This window comes from Diadema antillarum, unplaced genomic scaffold (assembly GCF_040938485.1).
Source record: "Diadema antillarum isolate AM-2024a unplaced genomic scaffold, OU_Dant_1.0 scf00000063, whole genome shotgun sequence".
In the NCBI taxonomy this organism is placed as follows: Eukaryota; Metazoa; Echinodermata; class Echinoidea; order Diadematoida; family Diadematidae; genus Diadema; species Diadema antillarum.
In genome coordinates, this window is record NW_027270952.1 from 3,204,966 (window position 1) to 3,228,446 (window position 23,481).

Genomic DNA, 23,481 nt, shown 5'->3' on the forward strand with positions numbered 1-23,481 from the left:
AACGCAGGGCCCTTGAATGTACCAACCCGAGCTAAGATATGCACTCTTGTTCACTTCCCTCAGCATTGCTCAGAAAGCAAAGTTTTACAACTCTCTGAAGTGGTCTGTTCGATATTTTTGAAGAAAAATCGCACACACACACACACACACACACACACACACACGCACGAACAAACATGATTTAGACCAGTCCAATAATGTACGCAGGTTGGACATGCCCTATAGTATACCCGAACTTAGAGTTATGAATAGCGACTCGAAACGCATGGACCTGCATGGACCTAGTTTTTGTAAACTTGAAAGCGTGCACATCCAATTACAGCTGCTGGCCCGCAACGAGGCCTTTGTGAGTGTGTTTGTGTGTGTGTGGTTTTTTTTTTCTTCTTTTTTAATCGATGCTTGCCAAAGAGGAAGGTAAGTGGATAGGTGAGTCGGGCTTAAAGTCAGTATTATCCATTACAATGTTCAAGGTGACTTAGAACAGGCGTTGACGTCATCACTTCCCAACTCTCCCATTGGTTTGTACACATTATTATTACAAAAATCATAAATGATCTTTGAAGGAAGAAGTTTGCATGGTGGTGTACATAACATATACTCTCGCTCACTTTCTCGCTTCTTCCTCTCCTATCATCTCATTTCCCCTTTCATTCCAACAGTCCTTTTCAGGACTCACACATGATGAACCGCAAACCTAGTATATGTTACAAAAATGATGTTGGTGCAACCCCTTTTCCCCGTAAAAGTCATTGGTGCTAGGTTATTTCACGGCTGCAATAGTATGATGCGAAGGATACAACGTAATCTTGTTTGCTTTCATGTCAAAAGAAAGAAATCTACAGCCATTCTGTAAGTCTGATTTCACTTTTAAAAACTAACGTGTAGTCGAAAGGACTCGAGAGGACATCACGCTAGCAAATCACTGGACCATGTTACATTCGAAACCGTAACCTCCAAAGCTCCCATCACCTCTTTTCCCGGAGGCAGCGAAAAAGACATTTCTTGTAATTTGTCCAGACTCTAATCAAAATATATGAAGATAACATTAGATAACAGAATATGGTGTGAAAATGAAAGTTTCAACCGCCGGTTGTAAGATGACGACGAGAATAGGGAAAGTTGAAATTCTCGACTTCCATGCGACGCCATTAACTCAAGGACGTCGCCTGGCAACCACGAGATTAACATGATTGAGGGGTCTGCTCTAGTGGGGTGTATGTTACAATCACATGATGGGCGGTGTTATGTACTCAAGATGTATTGACAATAGCTCCCCTATGACTCCATATAATTATTGTGTAAGACTCTGACGCTATTGGCAAATCAGAGCAAACATACCTCTAGAGGTCAAATAAATTCTGTTTTGCATTAAGTAAAAAAGAATAACAATAATATGAAATATATATATATATATATATATATATATATATATATATATATATATATATTTATACAACATGTTTCGAAGCGCTTTACAATTCTGTCAAAACAAACAAACAAACAAACACATAAATCAGCTTCGAATACAAATAATCAACTATTCATAATCATCAGTTCTGTTCTAGAAATAAATGAGCTTTGAGTTTCTTTTTGAAAATGTCAATGGAGGTGGAGGACTGATTATAGGGAGATATGAAATATCGAAAGATATCAAATGTATGGTATGGAATGATGTAGGTACCTTAATAATTTATACATTGAAATCGGTACTATACATTGGATAACCTGAACACTAGGTATTCAAGTTAAGATGAAATCACCATGGAATTTGTAACTGAGACAAGTACTCTCTTATAGTGACTTTTTCATTTCGGTTTCATTTATAATGACTATTATATTCCATCCTATACATGCGGAACGAGCCTGAAGAAGCAGCACACTGACAAAACGGTATAAGCAGTGGCATCCCGTATAGCGGGTTGTGGCTTGTGACTCAACATTTCTCGTCTTTCGGTTTTCTATGCTCAAAACTGCGGTACATGAATGAAACAAGTTTCACTTCTCACATATTATATCATTATCAATGATTCAGGGGATTCATTGTGTAAAGTACCCGGGCTATTTTTAATGGATTGTACAAAATGTTGTGGACTTCCTGTACGGTGTGAAATATTATGTTCCATGCAGGATGTGCCGCTTGAAACCTTATCCAGCACATGATGACCAAGTACCGGGCATTGTTTCAAAGAGGAAGAAGAGAGTCGTTAAAATGGATTCTGCATGGACTGGATGTATATCATTTGACAAAGCCTCACATTAAAGTTGCTTTCTGTTCTCCCTGATAAAAATGGAAGTGAGAAGTGTCAAAGAATTATTCAATGAAATGAAAGTCCGTGCATAGGAGTTTTTATACCTTCATCACTTTTCTTTGAAGACTTCGTATGGCACGATGGCATACAGCATTGGATCGTAATATTGATAGCATAAAGTATCCATGGAAGCCCAGCTGTCAGTCAGAACTATTGTCTACATTCTCTCTTATACAGACACAATTTTTTCTTCTGTCAGACTTAACTCGTCTTTAGCATTAAAGCGGAGTACATGAGCCCATGAAAAGGGTTTTGCGAACTTTGGTTAAAACCGTTACTCGATGAGAAATTTGGCACGTACATCCTCACGACCTTTCAGAAACTATAGGAAAACAAAACATGTTTTATGAGCTAAAATCAGGCTCCATTCGAAGATATATGCGAGGACTGTAATTTCTACAGATCAATCAAGATTTCCCGGTAAATAGCAAAGTTTGAGTAATGCATGCATTGCTTCAATTTTTTCTTTTTTTTTGGGGGGGGGGGGTGTTGGTATATTGTGTTTACTTTGTACCTTTTTTGCATTTTGTGGTATTATCAACGGACGTATTTGACGATTACCAAAATCCCCAGTATTGGTACACGTGTATTACCACTAACCTCTCCCAAACACTTTATTTATAATAGTTCTTGCCCAAATTGCGCGCACAAGAACTCCCTATCTCTCTCTCTCTCTCTCTCACACACACACACATACATAAAACAACAACACGCAAGCACACACTTACAGTAAGGTTACATAGATCTAAACATAGAGAGAGTGACACACACACACACACACACACACACACACACACACACTTCCGACTGGTGCGATATTCATCATTCTCGGCCATTTTGCATCTTTAATATTCATAGTTTCGTCGTGACCTCGGAAGAAATCACTTCCGCCAGGGAAGTTTTCTCCAAACAGGCCAACCGCACGCCACCAAACATAGCAACGCCCCAACTACTCATGTTGCTCAGGTTGACCTGTGCCTCGGGGTAAGAATGCCTGCGACATGATCACAATGTTCAACGCAAATCAAAGCAGTAGGCCCTATGTCAACTCCGAACGTGCAATTACGAGATGCGTTCCTGTACTGCGACTAGGGATACATAGTTTACGTTTACACCATACCTGCGAATGAGAACAGGTCGTCGGATTGTTTTTCGGTTTCCTGAATTGGAATGTCCAACAACTGGGGTTCGTTTCATATTAGTATTCATGCTGAAGTTTACGCAGAATTTGATACTTTGATCATCGAATATTTATAGATCGGGTTGCTGATTGTTTGATGAACACTGTCCGCTTCCATTCGTAGCGGACCATTCATTCATGTAAGAAATTACGACGACTTTGGAGGATACGGCACGCTTCGAACTCATCACCGAAGGCATTGTTCAAGAGATAAAGTATTATAGACAATATGGATTGTTGCATATAATTCCGAGATTGCGTGCAATCCATACGTGCAATGAGAGCGTTCCCTTTGCAACAAAGAAATCACAGCGCTGAAAGGTCCACATCGAGGTTTAATGAAATCTCACTGCTTCGACTACGACAATCTATCGTTCAATAGTAAGTATTCTAGAGTTGAATATCACTTGTGTATGTGCTTTGCATTTCCGTGAAAGGGTAGATTATATGCTAATAAGAACTAGAGTGTGAACAGGACAAGTTCATACTTAGTCCGAAAAAGTTCGCATGTTTTTTTCGGGTGATGTTTCGCTGACGCGGACACATCCCTGAATGACAAGTAGTTCGTGAAGCGGTGAAGGGGGTTCGAATACCTAGCAAATCTCACTCCTCATGTGTCTTGCGCTCATACGTCGGTGTAGCTTTTTCTCACGGCTCACCCCCCCCCCCCCACCCCCCACCCCCTTCACTAATGCGACTTCGGTTCCTAAGTACTTCCTGGTTATAGCAGCCATTTCTACAGCAGTTATTGTTTGTTGTAACATTCACAAACATAACTTACATTGGAGGAAAAATAACTCTCATGAGTCCTAGTCATAGTGGATATGATTATTGCAGAAGTCGTGCCGAAATCACCATCAGCAGACTTTCATCATTATTCCATCGTGATGTTGCCATAGCAACTGTCAGGCATCAACGTAAACTGAAAAACATAAATCTACATGTCGTGAAGTGGGTCGACTTCACGGGGTATATGGACGGTTGAGGTCCACGGGGTTCACACCAATGAGGATGTCGGGAGACTTCAGTTAAAGGAACTTGGGCCTTTAATGTTTCTCAATGACTCAAGAACCCAAAATAAAAAATCCAAAAGAAAACCCCCTGCAAAGCAGAGAAAAACAACAAAACGATAATCAATACATATACTGAACCACGCAATATACTACTAGCACTGTTATATTAATACGACAACAACAACGAGCATAGGTTGATATAAATCAAACTAACACATTTCTTCGCTAAAGAAACTTAAAATTACCTGACCAAAATTTAACTGTGGAATAGCTTTCGCTCTAAATAAACTCCTCTCGTTTCCTGTATTGTCCGAAATACGTAAACCAAACAAAATCTGCAATTTATACCTTTGGCATGTGTCTGTTCATCACAATGCAACAAACTGTTTTTATATTCTAAATTGTCTATCGATATAATCTTGCAATTAATTTCTTTTGTCTCAACATGCGTCAAAAAGCCAATAAATTGATACAATAATTCTTTATTAACTGATACGTCAAAATCCGATACCATCTGTCAATGTTGCATAAAATATTTAAAGCACTTGACTATGCAAATGAATCTACTATAGCTTACTATGACACAGACAATTTACATGTATCTCATATACCGATAATCTTCTAACTCAATGTACGCCCCTCAACTGGCGATCCAAAAAATCCTATACAAGTATGATGTGCAAGCGGAATAATAATCATACTACGCACGCACAAGCATTATAATAATATTTACAAGTGATGATCATACGATCAAATCAGCCATCAACGGCGACGCTACCGTTAACCATTGCCAAATCCCCCCCCCTTGGGTTCTTGTCACCTTAGTAACCATGACAATTTACTTACATCAATATTCTCTTTAATCTGAACAATCATGCACAATCAATCTATCTTCCCGTCATGCGAACTGCCCAATCTTTAGTTGATGGTACATTGTACTATTTAAACCAATCCAAACTCGTGCATGACTAATCAAAGTAATGTTTCCAAGGAGGAATCACATCTCCCTTCAATTGCGTAAACAGCTTATTTAATTTGATCTAATTTAATCCTTTTCATAACACAAATCATCTATACATTACTCATACCTGAATCCAACACAGGAATCTCTGTTGTGTTACGAGTTCCCGTTTGTCAGAACACGTCGTACAAACCCGCTGCAATATACAACGATAACACAAATCAGTCATCTTACAATACAATACGGTGCATCAAAATTATAACTACTACGTCGAAATTAAATGTGAACAAGCCGCCAAAGCAGCGAAACAAACGTGCCCCTCACTGTACGTAGAGTCAGTGTCTTTTGTTTCTCTTTGTTCCTCTAAAACTCCTCAACTACGGCTCGCTGTAACATTTTTATCGGCAAAATGAACGAGCTACGATTTGTTGACTAAATACCGACCGAAATCTGTACTTTTGCCTGTCTAAGGTCACTCGCTTGAGCGAAGCAAATCCCTTGTGGATAACTGGACATAAAACATGAATCAACTCTTGTGACCGTTGCCACGCGACCTAACTTTTTCTCTTCTTAATTCGACATACCACCTCCGATAAGGCTGGTGTAAACTTCTCTTTCCCTTTCTCTCTCCATCTCTCGTCTCCTCTCGCTCGCTCCCTCCTTCTCTTCTTTCTCCCTCTCCCATTGACGGAAAGCGACTCGATAAAGTACACAGAGCATGAGTCGTAACCAAGATGGTAGTCGCTCACTCCTAGCACCCATCATCGTTAACGGAAACTTTCTAACACCATTACTACTTCGTAATGCGAAATTACAAACACAATATCAACAATTACGGTCAACAACTTAAAACAACTTCATCGTAATTAATCTCTGTCTTCCATACAGTATGTGGAATTCACACAAAGAAGGAAAGTGGTATCATACGAGACTAATGTCCAGCGAAAACGCAACTATTTCACGGAGGACCACTATCACCTAACAACGTCATAATTCTCCCTAAAGAAAATTCTCTAAAACAACGTGCGGAGACACAATTCATTATTGGACGTTTCTCTATCCATTTATAAATTGTAATGTTGAATTTACTTACGATTTTCTCCAAAATCGGGATGATTGTCCAAAACTTCGACTTTTCCTCCGACGCAAAACGTGTCCTCTTCCTCTGGCCGTTCTTAGAGCGAATGAAACTCACGCGGTCTCTCCGAGCTGACCAGAGGAAGATTTCAGACCCAATCACTCTTTTCTTCCAAATTATTATTCTTACTCTAAAATAATCTTGGTTTTCCACAAAGCGAAATAAACATGAATATACCTTTCGAGAATCACAATACCAGAAACTACTTATATCTGAAATTATCATAGCCGATGTTTTTATTCTATAATTTTCTCCAGGAGAGTTACTTGCTTGCTCGCGGATGACCACATGATGTCATCGCAAGTCAAGCGGTTTTCTACGAAATACACCCCGATTAAAGCTATTATCCGGCTTTTTTGAGGCAAAAACAGCAATACGAATGAATTAAACTGTATTCAAATCCCTTTTCAATCCCGTTTATGCGCTGTAGGGAAGTGTTCTATTTCAAGCATCTTAATCAGCCATAATGATTACCATATCATTGAATTTATTTTCACAAACTAAAAGTTTAATCTCGTCAATTTTCCATTTTCCGACATCTTCCCCGCTTATGGTTGTTTACGCCCTCGTAAACAGCTCATAATAACCGACTTTTGAATGTTACTGCCCACGTGTTAATTAACTTGGGAGGCCCGTTATCACGGATCGTGGCAACCTAGCTGGGTTTGGATGCACCCCTTTGTTGCTTCTTGTGGACCTCCGTGGTTCTTCGTCAGCGGCAACTGGTGTGTCATCTATCTCTGGCACACGGTGGACAATGCGAAGTTCGTCGAGCTCTGAGTCGCTGGATTCACCTCCTGACTCCACCTGGTATCCGAACTGTGTGTGGTCCTGGACTTCCTCGTTTTCTTCGTCGTGTCCCAATCCTACTTCGACGCTTTCACGGGGATCTACCGTCAGAAGTCGCCGGTTCACCCATTTAGTTTCTCCCCCGCGTGCAGGCCGTATCTCGTACACGTCCTCTTCCTTGTTCTTGCCTACAACTACGTACGGAGAGTGGAAGAATTTATCAGCGAGCTTATGTCGTCCCTTGAAATCGAATCGACGCAGCAAAACTCTCTGGCCGATAGGTATCGTCGGGGTCGACGTCCTAGACTGATGACGCCTCTCCTCTTCTTCAGCTACTTTCCGAAGACGGTTCGACACGACGGCGTGTGCCCTCTTCAGTAACTCGGCTTGGGTCTGGGAGTAATCTTCGCTCCAGTCTCTGTCCGTGTTTAAGATCAATTGATCCAGGGGGAGGACTGCCTCCCTTCCAAACATCAAGAGGTAGGGAGTGACTCCCGTACTCGATGGGGCGTGGTATTATACATGAAGACAACATGGGTTACCATTTCAGGCCATCGCCTCCTATCCCTTGGGTCTAGAGACCTTAACAGGGAGCAAAGCGTCTGGTTGAAGCGCTCAACCTGTCCATTCCCGGACGGATGGTACGGTGTTGTCCTTGATTTCTTCACCCCGTACAGCTGGCAGATCTCTTTAACCAGCGCACTCTCAAAATTCCTCCCTTGATCCGAGTGGATCCTAAGGGGAACTCCGTAGCGGGCAAACCAGTGTTCTCGAAGGGCAGCGGCCACCACCTTCTCGGTCTGGTTCCTGCAAGGCACCGCAATCGAGAACTTGCTGTATACATCAGTAAGACCTAGGAGATCCTCGTAGCCTCCCTTCCCAGGATCGATCTTCAGGAAGTCGATGGCGAGGACCTCCAAGGGCTGGAATGCGAGGAGATGTCTCAAAGGGGGTCTCACCGTTGGCGAGGGCGTTTTCGAGGTCACACAACGAAAACACCCCTTCACATGCTCCTTCGCCTGGTGGTGCATGCCTGGCCAAAAACATCGCTTTTGAAGGAGGCTGGTCGTTCTTCCAACTCCCTGATGACCCCACTTGTCATGGGCCTCCTCAAGCATCATCTTCTGCAGCTGTGATGGTACCAGCAGCTGCCGCTCTTTTCCTGAGATGGTGTCTGTGACTTCTCGGTACAGGACCCCCTTGTGTAGAGTTATCCGCGGCCACTTCCTCAGCCAACTCTTCAGTCCTGGGATTTCCTGCCTGTAGTCACCTCCTGGTTGCCAGGCATTCTGGAACATCTTCTTCACCTCCCTCAATGCAGAATCTGCCTGATTGGCATCCGTCAACTCTGCATGAGTGAAGGACGGCAGTACGCTTGGCCAGATTCCTTGGCATGTGGGAGCTGACGTGACCCCATCCCTCACACCCACCTCTCTCCCCACAGCAAGGCACCCACCTACTTCTCGTATGGCCACTTTGACGTCTTCCGTTGTCATGTCCTTGGTCACTAGTTCCTGTTCAACTTTGGCTGTGCTGTCCTCAGGCCGCCTACTCAGAGCATCTGCACACTTGTTGTTCCTACCAGGACGGTATTTGATCTCTAGATTATATGGAGCAAGTTGGGAGACCCACCTCATCTCCGTTGCCCCAAGTTTCGCCGTCTTCAAGTGAGCTAGGGGGTTATGGTCGGTGTAAACTGTACACTTGGATCCAAGTATGTACGGACCAAACTTCTCTGTCACCGCCCACTTGAGCCCTAGCAACTCAACCTTGAAACTAGACAGATCTGGGTAATTCTTCTCTGCCCCACGCAGGGTACGGCTTGCATACGCAATGGGGTGCATCTTCCCATCCTCATCAGCCTGGAGAAGGCATGCCCCTAGACCGCCATAGGACGCATCCACTTCTATGACAAAGGGGCGATCGAATTGTGGATATGCCAAGACTGGCGTCTGAGTGAGGGCGTTCTTCAGTGTGTCAAATGCTTCTTGTTGCTGTGCACCCCACTGGAATTTCTTCCCCGCTGCACCCGTCTTGCCTCCTGCAACCTTATGAAGTGGTGCAGCCATATGAGAAAACCGCGGAACAAAGCGCCGATAGCAGGATGCAAGGCCAAGGAAGGAGGACACCTCCCCTGAAGTCTGTGGAGTTGGCCATGTCTTAATTCTTTCCACCTTCTCCTCGTCCACTGATACACCCTCCGCAGAAACAACGTGCCCTAGGTAGTTAACCCTGTCCTTGAAAAACTGGCACTTCTTGCCCTTCACCTTCAATCCATGATCTCCCAGGCGTTGGAGGACACTGTTCAGCCTTTCAAGGTGCTCCTCGAAAGTGGAAGAAAAAACCAGGATGTCGTCCAGGTAGAGGATAATCTGAGAGAGGTTGAGATCCTCCAGAATAAACTCCATGGTCCTCTGGAAGGTGCTTGGACTGTTAGTCAAACCCTGTGGCATTCTGGTAAACTCGAACAGTCCCCACGGCACCCTGAAGGCCGTCTTCTCCACGGAGCCAGCATCCATCTTCACCTGAAAATATCCGTGTGACAGGTCTAGTGAAGAGAAAAACCGTGCACCCCCCATTGCCTCCAGAGTCTCCTCAATCCTGGGAAGTGGGAAGGAGTCCTTGGTGGTCCGGTCATTGAGTTGCCGGTAGTCAACACATAGCCTCAATGAGCCATCCTTCTTTTTCACGAGAACGATGGGGCTGGCGAAGGAACTCTTAGAGTGCTGGATTATGCCTTGATCCAGCATTTCTTGCAGCATTCGCTTAACCTCCGGCATCAGATGGGGTGGAATCCTTCGATATGGAAGGCGGATGGGAGGCCCTTCCGTGAGGTCGATCATGTGCGGAATGACGTCGCATTCTCCTACATCAAAACTCCCGGTAGAAAACACCGACTTGTGCTTCTGAAGCAGTGCTTCTGCAGCCTCCCTCTCTGCCACACCCAGTCCCTCTAGCATCACCCCAGTTGGAAGTAAATTTTCATCTTTACTTCCTTCCTGAGGGAGATCCTCTGAGGATACCTGGGTCTTCTCCTTTTGGTACACTAGAGAGTCTACCGTGTCTGTAATGACCTCCTCCACAGACACTACAATCCTTTGGCTTCCCCTCAAGGACAGCATCACTTCTTCTCTGGGATGGACTGCAATTGCCTTTGCTACAGGTGTTTCAGGGCGGATAACCTGTAACAGCTCTGTTCTGTTCGCCACATACAGGTTGAGCTTCCCTCCCGCTGTATTGTGACAGCCATCATAGGCTGCCACTGCCTGGTCTCCCTCTGTGCAGATGGGGACTGCCGTCACCAGTAAGGTCTCATCCATAGGTGTCGTGCGGCAGGCGATGCGACGAACCGTAAATGGCGGGATCACTTCCTCCTGCTCCGGCATGACTGGGATTGGCCGCCTAGTTTCCTCGTTCCCCTCCCAATCCCCTCCCTGTAGAGTACTGAAGACCAGGTCCAGCTCTCCTCCTGCTTGATCACCCAGCGGGAGAAGTCGCTCGCGAAGTGGGCGCAGGATGTTACATCCCAGAAGTATCGGGAACTCTTCCTGCCTGGTACTCTTCACTGCCTGCTGGTCATCCACCACCAAGAAAGCTGCTTGAATAGTGGCTGACCCTAAGCTCAGTGGGGCTTCTATGCAACCCTTAATAGGAAGCTCGAATCCGCTCGCCCCAACCACACTGAGAAAGGTACCCACCTCTCCCACTTCCCCAAGGTTATTGCGGAGCTTCCCTTCATATACAGAGGCCGGGATGAGGGAGGTTTCTGCACCAGTGTCCAAGACGCAACCCATCTCCAGTCCTGCCAACTTGATGATCGCCGTCGGACTTTTCGAGAGCAACCTGCTCCTCCAGCTTCCAACGGCATCCCCGTGCACTGCACCGCTGGCGCTCCGTACCGTGCACCAGGTACTCCTTGCAGCCCTGCTGGTGCCCCGGTGCTCTCTGGTTGAGGACTGGGTTGTGAGGAGGGTGCCGGTCGTCCAAGGTTTTGAGGACAGTCCCTTTTGAGATGACCCTCTTCTTTGCACTTGAAGCAACGGCGTTCCTTATGACACGAAGGGGCCAGGTGACCCCTTTCCCCACAGTTGAAGCAGGTCATTTCCTTAGGGCCCCGCCTTCCGTCTTTAGTCGACTGCTGACCCGTGAGTCCCTGTAAACAGCTGCGAAGTGCCGCAAACTCTTTTCGAAGCTCGCTCACCTCCGACCGCAGCCCCTGAACTTCTTTTTCTCCAGCCTGTAGAGCATGGACGGAGCCCTGTGCCTCGCTCAGCTCATTTACCCCTGTTCTGCTGCGGCGTGGAGCATGTTCCTGGTCCTGAAAGAACTGGAGGACTTCTTCCCTCATGTCCAAAAAGCTCTTGGACTTGTGAGCCATCTCAATCCTCCTAAGTTCCCTTTGAACCCATTTCTCTCTTGCGCCACGCACAAAGCGGTCTTTCAGGGTCTGGTCTCGCAGTCGCCTCAAAGCCTCCTTGTCTTCCGGGTTACTAGCTGCATCTTCCATGGATGTATACAGTCGAAGAAGAGCTCGACTATAATCTGCCAGCGTCTCCCCTTCTGCTTGCATCCGGCTATGCAGGTTGGCACTCAACAGTGGTACTGACGGGGTAGTTCCAAACAGCGAACGGAGCACCTCGATTATTTGATCACAGTCCTCCCTGACCGACTCATCCCTGCAAAGGAGCTCATCCCTTGCTGGCCCAGCTAGGTGCTCCATGAGTGCCGTTGCTTACGCACTCCCTGTTAACTTATAACGACGGGCATAACAATTAAAATCTTCCACCCACTCACCTACACTTGGATCTCCCGGCCCACGAGGTGTCCTCTTAAATTTGCTCAATTTAACAGCAGGCGGTGCATGCTGTACACTTAGGCCTTGTAGTGTGGTGGTCAGCGCCCTCAGCATGTCAGCCATCGCTGCCGTCCCCTGATCGTCTGCTGCCATATTTAATACCTCCTACACAAGATAAAATATAACAATACAACAAAACAAACACACACTTTATGTAACAACACGCTTTAGAATATGTAAAACTTCCTTTTACACTTCCAAGGCTAACTCGTTGGATATACTCCGTCCAACATTAAACCACCTTTGTTCTACTCTTGAACAATGTTCTCTATTAGCTCCCTCCGGAACTCTCCTTGCTACGATGCTCCTGTAGCCTCTTGTGATTCACTCTCAGACAGGAACTTGCACTCCTCGCAGTCCAGTCTCGGCCCTGGCGAAGTCCTTCAAGCCCCGGCCCTGGCGAAGTCCTTCAAGCCCTCGTTGACCTTGGAGTTCAGGGGTTTCAAGATGCCCGATGGTGTCCGTCCGACTGAAGAATCATCCCACCGCTGCCACCAGAAATTCTGTCGTGAAGTGGGTCTACTTCACGGGGTATATGGACGGTTGAGGTCCACGGGGTTCACACCAATGAGGATGTCGGGAGACTTCAGTTAAAGGAACTTGGGCCTTTAATGTTTCTCAATGACTCAAGAACCCAAAATAAAAAATCCAAAAGAAAAACCCCTGCAAAGCAGAGAAAAACAACAAAACGATAATCAATACATATACTGAACCACGCAATATACTACTAGCACTGTTATATTAATACGACAACAACAACGAGCATAGGTTGATATAAATCAAACTAACACATTTCTTCGCTAAAGAAACTTAAAATTACCTGACCAAAATTTAACTGTGGAATAGCTTTCGCTCTAAATAAACTCCTCTCGTTTCCTATATTGTCCGAAATACGTAAACCAAACAAAATCTGCAATTTATACCTTTGGCATGTGTCTGTTCATCACAATGCAACAAACTGTTTTTATATTCTAAATTGTCTATCGATATAATCTTGCAATTAATTTCTTTTGTCTCAACATGCGTCAAAAAGCCAATAAATTGATACAATAATTCTTTATTAACTGATACGTCGAAATCCGATACCATCTGTCAATGTTGCATAAAATATTTAAAGCACTTGACTATGCAAATGAATCTACTATAGCTTACTATGACACAGACAATTTACATGTATCTCATATACCGATAATCTTCTAACTCAATGTACGCCCCTCAACTGGCGATCCAAAAAATCCTATACAAGTATGATGTGCAAGCGGAATAATAATCATACTACGCACGCACAAGCATTATAATAATATTTACAAGTGATGATCATACGATCAAATCAGCCATCAACGGCGACGCTACCGTTAACCATTGCCAAATCCCCCCCCCCCTTGGGTTCTTGTCACCTTAGTAACCATGACAATTTACTTACATCAATATTCTCTTTAATCTGAACAATCATGCACAATCAATCTATCTTCCCGTCATGCGAACTGCCCAATCTTTAGTTGATGGTACATTGTACTATTTAAACCAATCCAAACTCGTGCATGACTAATCAAAGTAATGTTTCCAAGGAGGAATCACATCTCCCTTCAATTGCGTAAACAGCTTATTTAATTTGATCTAATTTAATCCTTTTCATAACACAAATCATCTATACATTACTCATACCTGAATCCAACACAGGAATCTCTGTTGTGTTACGAGTTCCCGTTTGTCAGAACACGTCGTACAAACCCGCTGCAATATACAACGATAACACAAATCAGTCATCTTACAATACAATACGGTGCATCAAAATTATAACTACTACGTCGAAATTAAATGTGAACAAGCCGCCAAAGCAGCGAAACAAACGTGCCCCTCACTGTACGTAGAGTCAGTGTCTTTTGTTTCTCTTTGTTCCTCTAAAACTCCTCAACTACGGCTCGCTGTAACATTTTTATCGGCAAAATGAACGAGCTACGATTTGTTGACTAAATACCGACCGAAATCTGTACTTTTGCCTGTCTAAGGTCACTCGCTTGAGCGAGGCAAATCCCTTGTGGATAACTGGACATAAAACATGAATCAACTCTTGTGACCGTTGCCACGCGACCTAACTTTTTCTCTTCTTAATTCGACATACCACCTCCGATAAGGCTGGTGTAAACTTCTCTTTCCCTTTCTCTCTCCATCTCTCGTCTCCTCTCGCTCGCTCCCTCCTTCTCTTCTTTCTCCCTCTCCCATTGACGGAAAGCGACTCGATAAAGTACACAGAGCATGAGTCGTAACCAAGATGGTAGTCGCTCACTCCTAGCACCTATCATCGTTAACGGAAACTTTCTAACACCATTACTACTTCGTAATGCGAAATTACAAACACAATATCAACAATTACGGTCAACAACTTAAAACAACTTCATCGTAATTAATCTCTGTCTTCCATACAGTATGTGGAATTCACACAAAGAAGGAAAGTGGTATCATACGAGACTAATGTCCAGCGAAAACGCAACTATTTCACGGAGGACCACTATCACCTAACAACGTCATAATTCTCCCTAAAGAAAATTCTCTAAAACAACGTGCGGAGACACAATTCATTATTGGACGTTTCTCTATCCATTTATAAATTGTAATGTTGAATTTACTTACGATTTTCTCCAAAATCGGGATGATTGTCCAAAACTTCGACTTTTCCTCCGACGCAAAACGTGTCCTCTTCCTCTGGCCGTTCTTAGAGCGAATGAAACTCACGCGGTCTCTCCGAGCTGACCAGAGGAAGATTTCTGACCCAATCACTCTTTTCTTCCAAATTATTATTCTTACTCTAAAATAATCTTGGTTTTCCACAAAGCGAAATAAACATGAATATACCTTTCGAGAATCACAATACCAGAAACTACTTATATCTGAAATTATCATAGCCGATGTTTTTATTCTATAATTTTCTCCAGGAGAGTTACTTGCTTGCTCGCGGATGACCACATGATGTCATCGCAAGTCAAGCGGTTTTCTACGAAATACACCCCGATTAAAGCTATTCTCCGGCTTTTTTGAGGCAAAAACAGCAATACGAATGAATTAAACTGTATTCAAATCCCTTTTCAATCCCGTTTATGCGCTGTAGGGAAGTGTTCTATTTCAAGCATCTTAATCAGCCATAATGATTACCATATCATTGAATTTATTTGCACAAACTAAAAGTTTAATCTCGTCAATTTTCCATTTTCCGACATACATTTAACAGTAATTTTGGAACTTTGTTGTCTAAGTAATTTGTGTCATGTTTTGACACAGATATAATATTTATGTACTCTATTTGTTGCCTTTAAATTGATCGAATAGTTTTGGTTGAGACCTAATTTCAGGTTTCTCACATTTTTTGGTGGGATAATAAAAAATCTCTTATGAAATATGAAAGAACATGATATTCCATGAGGAATTTATTTGATGAAAATTGGTTTTGAAATGGCTGAGATATCCAAAACAGAGCGATTCTAATAAAGTGTGGGACCCACCTTTTATTACGATCGCTTTGTTTTACTTTGTTTTTGGATGTTTCAGTCATTCCAAACCAGATTTCCATCAAATAAACTTTGAATTCCTCTTAAAATGGTATGCTCTGTACTATTTCATAAGTGTTTTCTTGGTATCTCGCAAAAAGTTAAAAGCCCAATTCTCACTCCGCCAATTCTGTACATCCCTTTAACAACAATTTCTACAAAGTCATTGCCATAGCAACCACCATGTCATAGAGAAAATATGACTTTGGGTGACCAAGATTGTGAGGGCAAACAAAGTTGTTGTTTTTTCACTTGAAATAAACATACTCAGGCACAAATGGTATATGTTTTTGCATTGTTTCATCGTAAATGACATGTCAGTTTCTGGAAGCTCAAATGTTACCATGACAACGGCCATTTCAAGCATTCCCATGACCCAGGATGACTAGAATTTAGATTGCAATTGAACAGGTAACTAAAGTTTTCATTACATTTTGATATTGCATCAGGTTCGGTGTAATAATGTCAGAGGTAAAAATGTCAGAGGTAAAAATGTCAGAGATAAAAATGTCAGAGATAAAAATATCAGAAGTAAAAATGTCAGAGGTAAAAATGTCAGAGATAAAAATGTCAGAGATAAAAATATCAGAAGTAAAAATGTCAGAGGTAAAAATGTCAGAGGTAAAAATATCAGAAGTAAAAATGTCAGAAGTAAAGATGTCAGAGATAAAAATGTCAGAGGTAAAATTGTCAAAGGTAAAAATGTCAGAGGTAAAAATGTTGGAGTTGATTATGTCAGAGGTAAAAATGTGAATAATAATAAAAATAATAACTTAGTCAGAGCAAACTGTATTTATCGAATTATCAATTCCGAATTTGAAGAATATTTAGGGAATTATGTTAAAAAAAAATTAGAGCACTCTCAATATTCTGAGTTTGTTTCCAGTGCAGAGGAATATATAACCAGCTAAGAGCATTAGGCCTATAGGAAATTATTATTATTATCATCATTATTTTTATTATCATTATTATTATTGTTATTATTATTGTTGTTGTTATTATTATTATTATAATAAGGGGGTTCCAACAATGCCACAAACCCCTTAAACAGTTTACGTTGTTATGCCCAATGAAGTTATCACACACACACACACACACACACACACACACACATGAATCCACTTTTGGTATTAACGTATGCTTCTACACAGATACCGCTCTTACATACACACTCTAAGCTGGTATCTCACTGAGCGGCGAACGTTTGCGAACGTAGCGAATTTGAGAATGTTTGATGCCTTTCAAACTAAGCTGTCGTTCCAAAGTCAGATTCCATTATGTTTAGCGTAGTAAGTTTATCATACTGGTGTGTTGCTAAAGACTGCTAGAATCAGCCGCCGAAAATGACGTTGTTCCGTCGTTATACAACAACAGTAAGAAAATTTCACTAAAAAGTAATAAGAATCTCTCAGTCGAAATTACAAAAGGGGAGTGAAATATTATACAGGCTCATAATTATTATTATTATCATCATTATTTTTATTATCATTATTATTATTATTGTTATTATTATTGTTGTTGTTATTATTATTATTATAATAAGGGGGTTCCAACAATGCCACAAACCCCTTAAACAGTTTACGTTGTTATGCCCAATGAAGTTATCACACACACACACACACACACACACACACACACATGAATCCACTTTTGGTATTAACGTATGCTTCTACACAGATACCGCTCTTACATACACACTCTAAGCTGGTATCTCACTGAGCGGCGAACGTTTGCGAACGTAGCGAATTTGAGATTCGCCAACTTTTCTGACGAATGTTTGCGTAAAATCAAAGTTCGCTTCTGCCATTAGCGACAGTTAGCGACTTTTAGCGATGTTTAGCGACAATTAGCAACACTTTAGCGAATTATTATAATAAGGGGGTTCCAACAATGCCACAAACCCCTTAAACAGTTTACGTTGTTATGCCCAATGAAGTTATGACACACACACACACACACACACACACACACACACACACACACACACACATGAATCCACTTTTGGTATTAACGTATGCTTCTACACAGATACCGCTCTTACATACACACTCTAAGCTGGTATCTCACTGAGCGGCGAACGTTTGCGAACGTAGCGAATTTGAGATTCGCCAACTTTTCTGACGAATGTTTGCGTAAAATCAAAGTTCGCTTCTGCCATTAGCGACAGTTAGCGACTTTTAGCGATGTTTAGCGACAATTAGCAACACTTTAGCGAATTATAACAAGTGTTTGCGAACTCAGGTGGCGACTATTAGCGAATGTTAGCAAATGTTAGCGACAATTTTGCAAAATTTGTAGCGACAATTTTGCAAATGTTAGCGACAGTTTTGCAAATATTAGCAACTGTTTGCAAATCCTTTGCGACAATTTTGCGAATGTTCTTGGACCTAGAAAAGTACCAGGCGATTTTGTATATAATTAGTAAGACCCATAAAACGACATAAAATCTTCCACTGAATTCAGATCTCTTGTGACAACCGTTCAAGATGGATTTCCAGAATATGGAAATAAATTTCTGCCAAGAAGAGGCTCAAGGTGTTGCTATCCTTGAAGAGCTGCTTTGTCAGGCTGCTACTACAGCTATTCTCTCTAAAAAAGAAAGAGTGAAAATGTTCACTCTTGAAGAAGTGAATAACAGAAAAGAGTGAGTTTCAAGTGAAATTAGAGTGATTTTGGAGCGAAAATGTTCATTTTCACTCATTTTGGAGTGACCTCAGGGATCACTCCAAGATTTTCGAGTGATCCCTGAGGTCACTCCAAAATGAGTGAAAATAGACATTTTCACCCAAAATTCACTCCAATTTCACTCAAAACTCACTCTTTTCTGTAATTCACTCCTTCAAGAGTGAACATTTTCACTCTTTCTTTTTTAGAGAGTTGTGCAGCATAAGAGAAATAAAATATAGAAAAACAAGAAAGGAAGAAGAAAAGAAAGAGAGTCAGAGAGTGCTTGTTGCAGAGGACAGACTTTAGTCAATATGACAAGCTTTTGAAGCAATTACAATCATGATGGAGATGTCAAGAGCTTCAAGAACTTTCTTAGAGTGAACCCTTGTCTGTTTCAGAAGCTTTTATATAGGAACCATGTGGTTACTTGTTCGCTAGCAGTGGCGAATCATATAAAAATGTTAGCGACACCGTATTACGACCGTTTGCGAATTCTTACGAGTGTTTTGCGAATGTTTTGCGAATGTTTGCAACTGTTAGCGAAAATACAAATTCGCAAAGGTTCGCAAAGAAATTTTGAACATGTTCAAAATTTCTTTGCGACAAGAAAAACTGTTTGCGACAATAAAAACCGTTTGCGAACTTTCTTGCGAATGTTAACGAACCTTTTGCAACCGTTTACGAACCCTGGCGAATTCCCAAATTCGCTACGTTCGCAAACGTTCGCCGCTCAGTGAGATACCAGCTTTACGCAAGCGAATTCTGCTTTACGTCCAGGCTAGATATAGTCTTTATTGTTCATTTTTTAACTGTTTAGTGAGAAGAAGTTAATGAGGCATAGTCTAAGCAAACCGCTAAATTTCCACCTGTTCTATATTAATTTCTCAAATTCAGGTTTGGTATTTATCTCGCAAGGCCCGATCACGACATAAATGTACAATTAAAAAATACAAAATGCAAATAAACTAACTACAGTAGATGTATACCGGCAGACATAAGTAAGCTCTTGCAAAATATTTTCTTACAAGGTTCAAGTATCACGTGGCGAAAAACAAATATCTCAGTTTACAAACTTATGCCTATTAAAACTGGAGACGAACTTTAGCAATAGACTGTTCTAGTGAGAGTAAAAACCGATAGTTTGCCATGGGATTTCTCTTGTGTTGTAACGCAATTATTGTTGAATGGATCGGCAAGCAAGAGAAAACTGTGAATGTTTGATGCCTTTCAAACTAAGCTGTCGTTCCAAAGTCAGATTCCATTATGTTTAGCGTAGTAAGTTTATCATACTGGTGTGTTGCTAAAGACTGCTAGAATCAGCCGCCGAAAATGACGTTGTTCCGTCGTTATACAACAACAGTAAGAAAATTTCACTAAAAAGTAATAAGAATCTCTCAGTCGAAATTACAAAAGGGGAGTGAAATATTATACAGGCTCAAAATTCGTTAATATTTTTTTAAAGCAAAAATATGGATATGCCCAGGTGTTAAACCAAGATTTTACATCATTAACAACATTTCATTAGATTCACAAACATATATATATATATATATATATATATATATATATATTTTTTTTTTTTTTTTTTTTTTTTTTGGGGGGGGGGGAGGTAGTAAACTAATATATAGCACAGGAGTGTACAAAACATTTGGGGCTTGTGATTGTCTTCCAGATTTTGATTTATAATGCACGCATTCTAAATTTTTACCAATGACATTCTTATCTCTGGCATTTTGACCACTGACAACTTTACCTGTGAGATTTTTACCACTGACATTTCGAACTCTGACATTTCTACCTCTGTCATTTTTACTCTGACATTTTTACCTCTGACATTTTTACCTCTGACAATTTTACCTCTAACACTTTTACTTGTGACATTTTTACCTCCGTCATTTTTACTCTGACATTTTTACCTCTCACATTTTTACCTCTGTCATTTTTACTCTGACATTTTTACCTCTGACATTTTTACCTCTGACATTTTTACTTCTGACATTTTTACCTCTGACATTTTTACATCTGACATTTTTACTTCTGACATTTTTACCTCTGACATTTTTACATCTGACATTCATTACCTCTGACATTTTTACCTCTGACATTTATACTTCTGACATTTTTACCTCTGACATTTTTACTTCTGACATTTTTACTTCTGACATTTTTACCTCTGATATTTTTACCTGGCACCGTGGAGGTTTTGGGGCGTGTTTACAAACCACCTATATACAGCTAGGTGTATGTCTAAATTTGGAATATGGTACGCCTACTCTAGTCACTCGATATGATAACTCCCTTTTTACGGTCTACCAAATAACATTGTAACTGTTCAAGGCAATTTTGCTTGTACAAACATGATGCAAAGAGTAGGAGGCAATTGCTATAACATAGGCTACTATCATCATTGAAAAAAAAACACCAAGTAATATACAGGTATAGTCATACATAATTCTATTCTGCTCTATGGCAGATTGATCAACGAAGGTGTGTTACAAGAGTAGGCGTCTTAAAGGACAAGTTCACCTTTATAAACATAAGGATTGAGAGAATGTAGCAATATTAGTAGAACACATCATTGAAAGTTTGAGGAAAATCAGACAATCCGTTCAAAAGTTATGAATTTTTAAAATTTATGTGCAGCAACCGCTGGATGAGAAGACTACTGCAGTGTATGAATAACTTGCGTACAACAATATAAGGAAAATATAAAGAGAATTTCACAAAATTCCATCTTTTGAAAAAAGTACACATTCCCCTGACTCGTTACCGACAAATGTTATGGGCAATATTATTCCCCCTGCCTTTAGAAAGAGGCAAGTCAAGAGCTCTTTTATTATGCGAAAAAAGTGAAAATATGTTGAATTTTCTTTTACATTTTCTTTATACTGTTGTACGCATATGACTCACAAGCTGTAGTAGTCTCCTCATCCAGCGGTTCCAACACAAAAATTTTAAAAATTCATAACTTTTGCATCGATTGTCCAATTTTCCTCAAACTTTCACTGATGTGTTCTACTAATATTGTTGCATTCTCTCAATCCTTATGTTTATGAAGGTGAACTTGTCCTTTAATGTCCGATCCTCGACATACGCCTCACATTGTGGAATATAGCGGCCCTACGCTGATGATCACTCTAAATATTGTTCTTTCTTTGTCCGCCTATTATGTTGGTTAGAAAGTGTTTGTTTTTCTTCATATCATGTCCATATGGTTATGCCGTAACAATATAAAGTTCAGATTTGATATAACATCGAAGTTTCTACCAGTAGGCTATTATTAGTGGCATTGCTCGGAAGTGCTTAATCACAAACTCATTGTTCTCTCTCTCTCTCCTCTCTCTCTCTCTCTCTCTCTCTCTCTCTCTCTCTCACTTTCTCCATCCCCCAACTTCTCTGATTTCTTAAAAACTGGATCAGATCCCGTCGTAACTACGACTTTTACCCAGCAACCTGGAAAATTCCATACCAATCATCATTTTATTGTATTGAAATTGTGATTTCCTGAATTTACATACATCCATTGCATTGTCTAGAAGGAATCTAGCAGCAACTTTGGTTAACATTTCCCACACTGTCTCGGTGTTTGGCTCCTGTCAGTGCCACGTAGTAATGTGTAACATCGTTTGTCTTTGAACAACCACTCTTAAAATACGTTGGTGAGGACACTTTGGACCTTCAAACAGATGTCGAGGGTTCGAGTCCTGCAGAGTGATTTGGTCCGTAGATAGAGATGGTTTTAACAATCCTGATCCTCTCGACGCCAGGTGGACAAAAAGATAGGTATAGACTACTTTGCAAAAACTAACAACGACTGGGCTATGCTGAAATAAGAAAACATTGTTATTTTTATCGGTATTGCATTCAATATCATTACTGTCATAAATCTTGAGTATTTAACACAGAAAATAAAACCGACATTGACCGAAGTCAGCACACTGTAATATCTGCCAGTCTACCACTGACAATATATTTAGACAATGGATGTTAGCATTGATTGGATCATTAACTTTTTGGGTAAAGGCCTTGCGCAGCACGACAGCATTGTGAAAGTTGACTATGTGGTGGTTGCGGTTGGGGGAAAACCCGCGCTCGACTAACATGTGACCAACGTTTCGATGTTTGTTGAGCGCTATGATTAGCGATACGGGTCCGTCGACCTTCTTACCGCTAATATCATTCAACCCTGTGAAAGTTCCTGTTATCTGCTTATTGTGTCTGTACAAGAAGTATTGTGTCTATGTGATGTAGCTGTGAGCCATGTGTGTCATTCTTTTCATATGTAGTCATCCTTCTCACAGCCACCCTTCCACAGTCAAGCTCGTTATCAGTTCTCTGGTTTCTTTCTCTGGTCATGATCAACTAATCTTCCGATGTGCTGACAAGCCACAATCTATTCCCAATTTCTTTCTGCTCCCCCTGCCATTTTGTCTTCACCACATCTCATAATGTAAAAATGTGTACAAGTGTTAACTACCACTGGAAAGTAACTGGAAAGTGTTTTGTAAACACTTGATGTGCCGTGTACATGATTGTAGTATAGTGGAGAACAACGAATAAAGAGGGACTTGCATTCTGACTTCAAGAAGAAGCAATCATGCCTCCATCATTAAATTCTCCCACTGAGTCTAAGAGTCCAGCTTAGATCCTCCCATAAAACTGCCCGTGACATCATTTCACTTCGTGTTCATCCTTATATGGAATGTGTTCGTAGTCCAAACGTGGGTATACATGAACATTTTCCCCACTGGAAGTAGAACAGTAATGGAAATCATTTGAATAAAATATTTATTCATTGACGCTGGTCCGTCGAGCATTACATATCGGTAAAACCCCATGGAAGTCCCTGTATTTGCCAATGACAACATTTGATGTCGTATTCATCCCCTCATAGAGAGTACAATGTATTTGTAATCCAAACGTAAACATACATTTTTTTTTTCACGTACGTTGTAAATCAAAACAGTAATGGATAATCTGATCCTTCATGGGATTTTGTGTAGGGGCGGTTGTTGTCCAACATGGGC

The 23,481-nt window shown here is 41.4% G+C and overlaps 1 protein-coding gene across 1 annotated transcript in view; it reads left to right on the top strand.

Moving 5' to 3' along the window:
• The first annotated feature begins 3,309 nt into the window (after positions 1–3,309).
• LOC139716297 (adhesion G-protein coupled receptor G7-like) overlaps positions 3,310–23,481 on the top strand; it is an 85,187-nt gene continuing 65,015 nt past the window's right edge. Inside the window, exon 1 of the mRNA XM_071627862.1 lies at positions 3,310–3,870. The gene's annotated coding sequence lies outside the window, so the exon portion shown is untranslated. The remainder of the gene's footprint in view (positions 3,871–23,481) is intronic.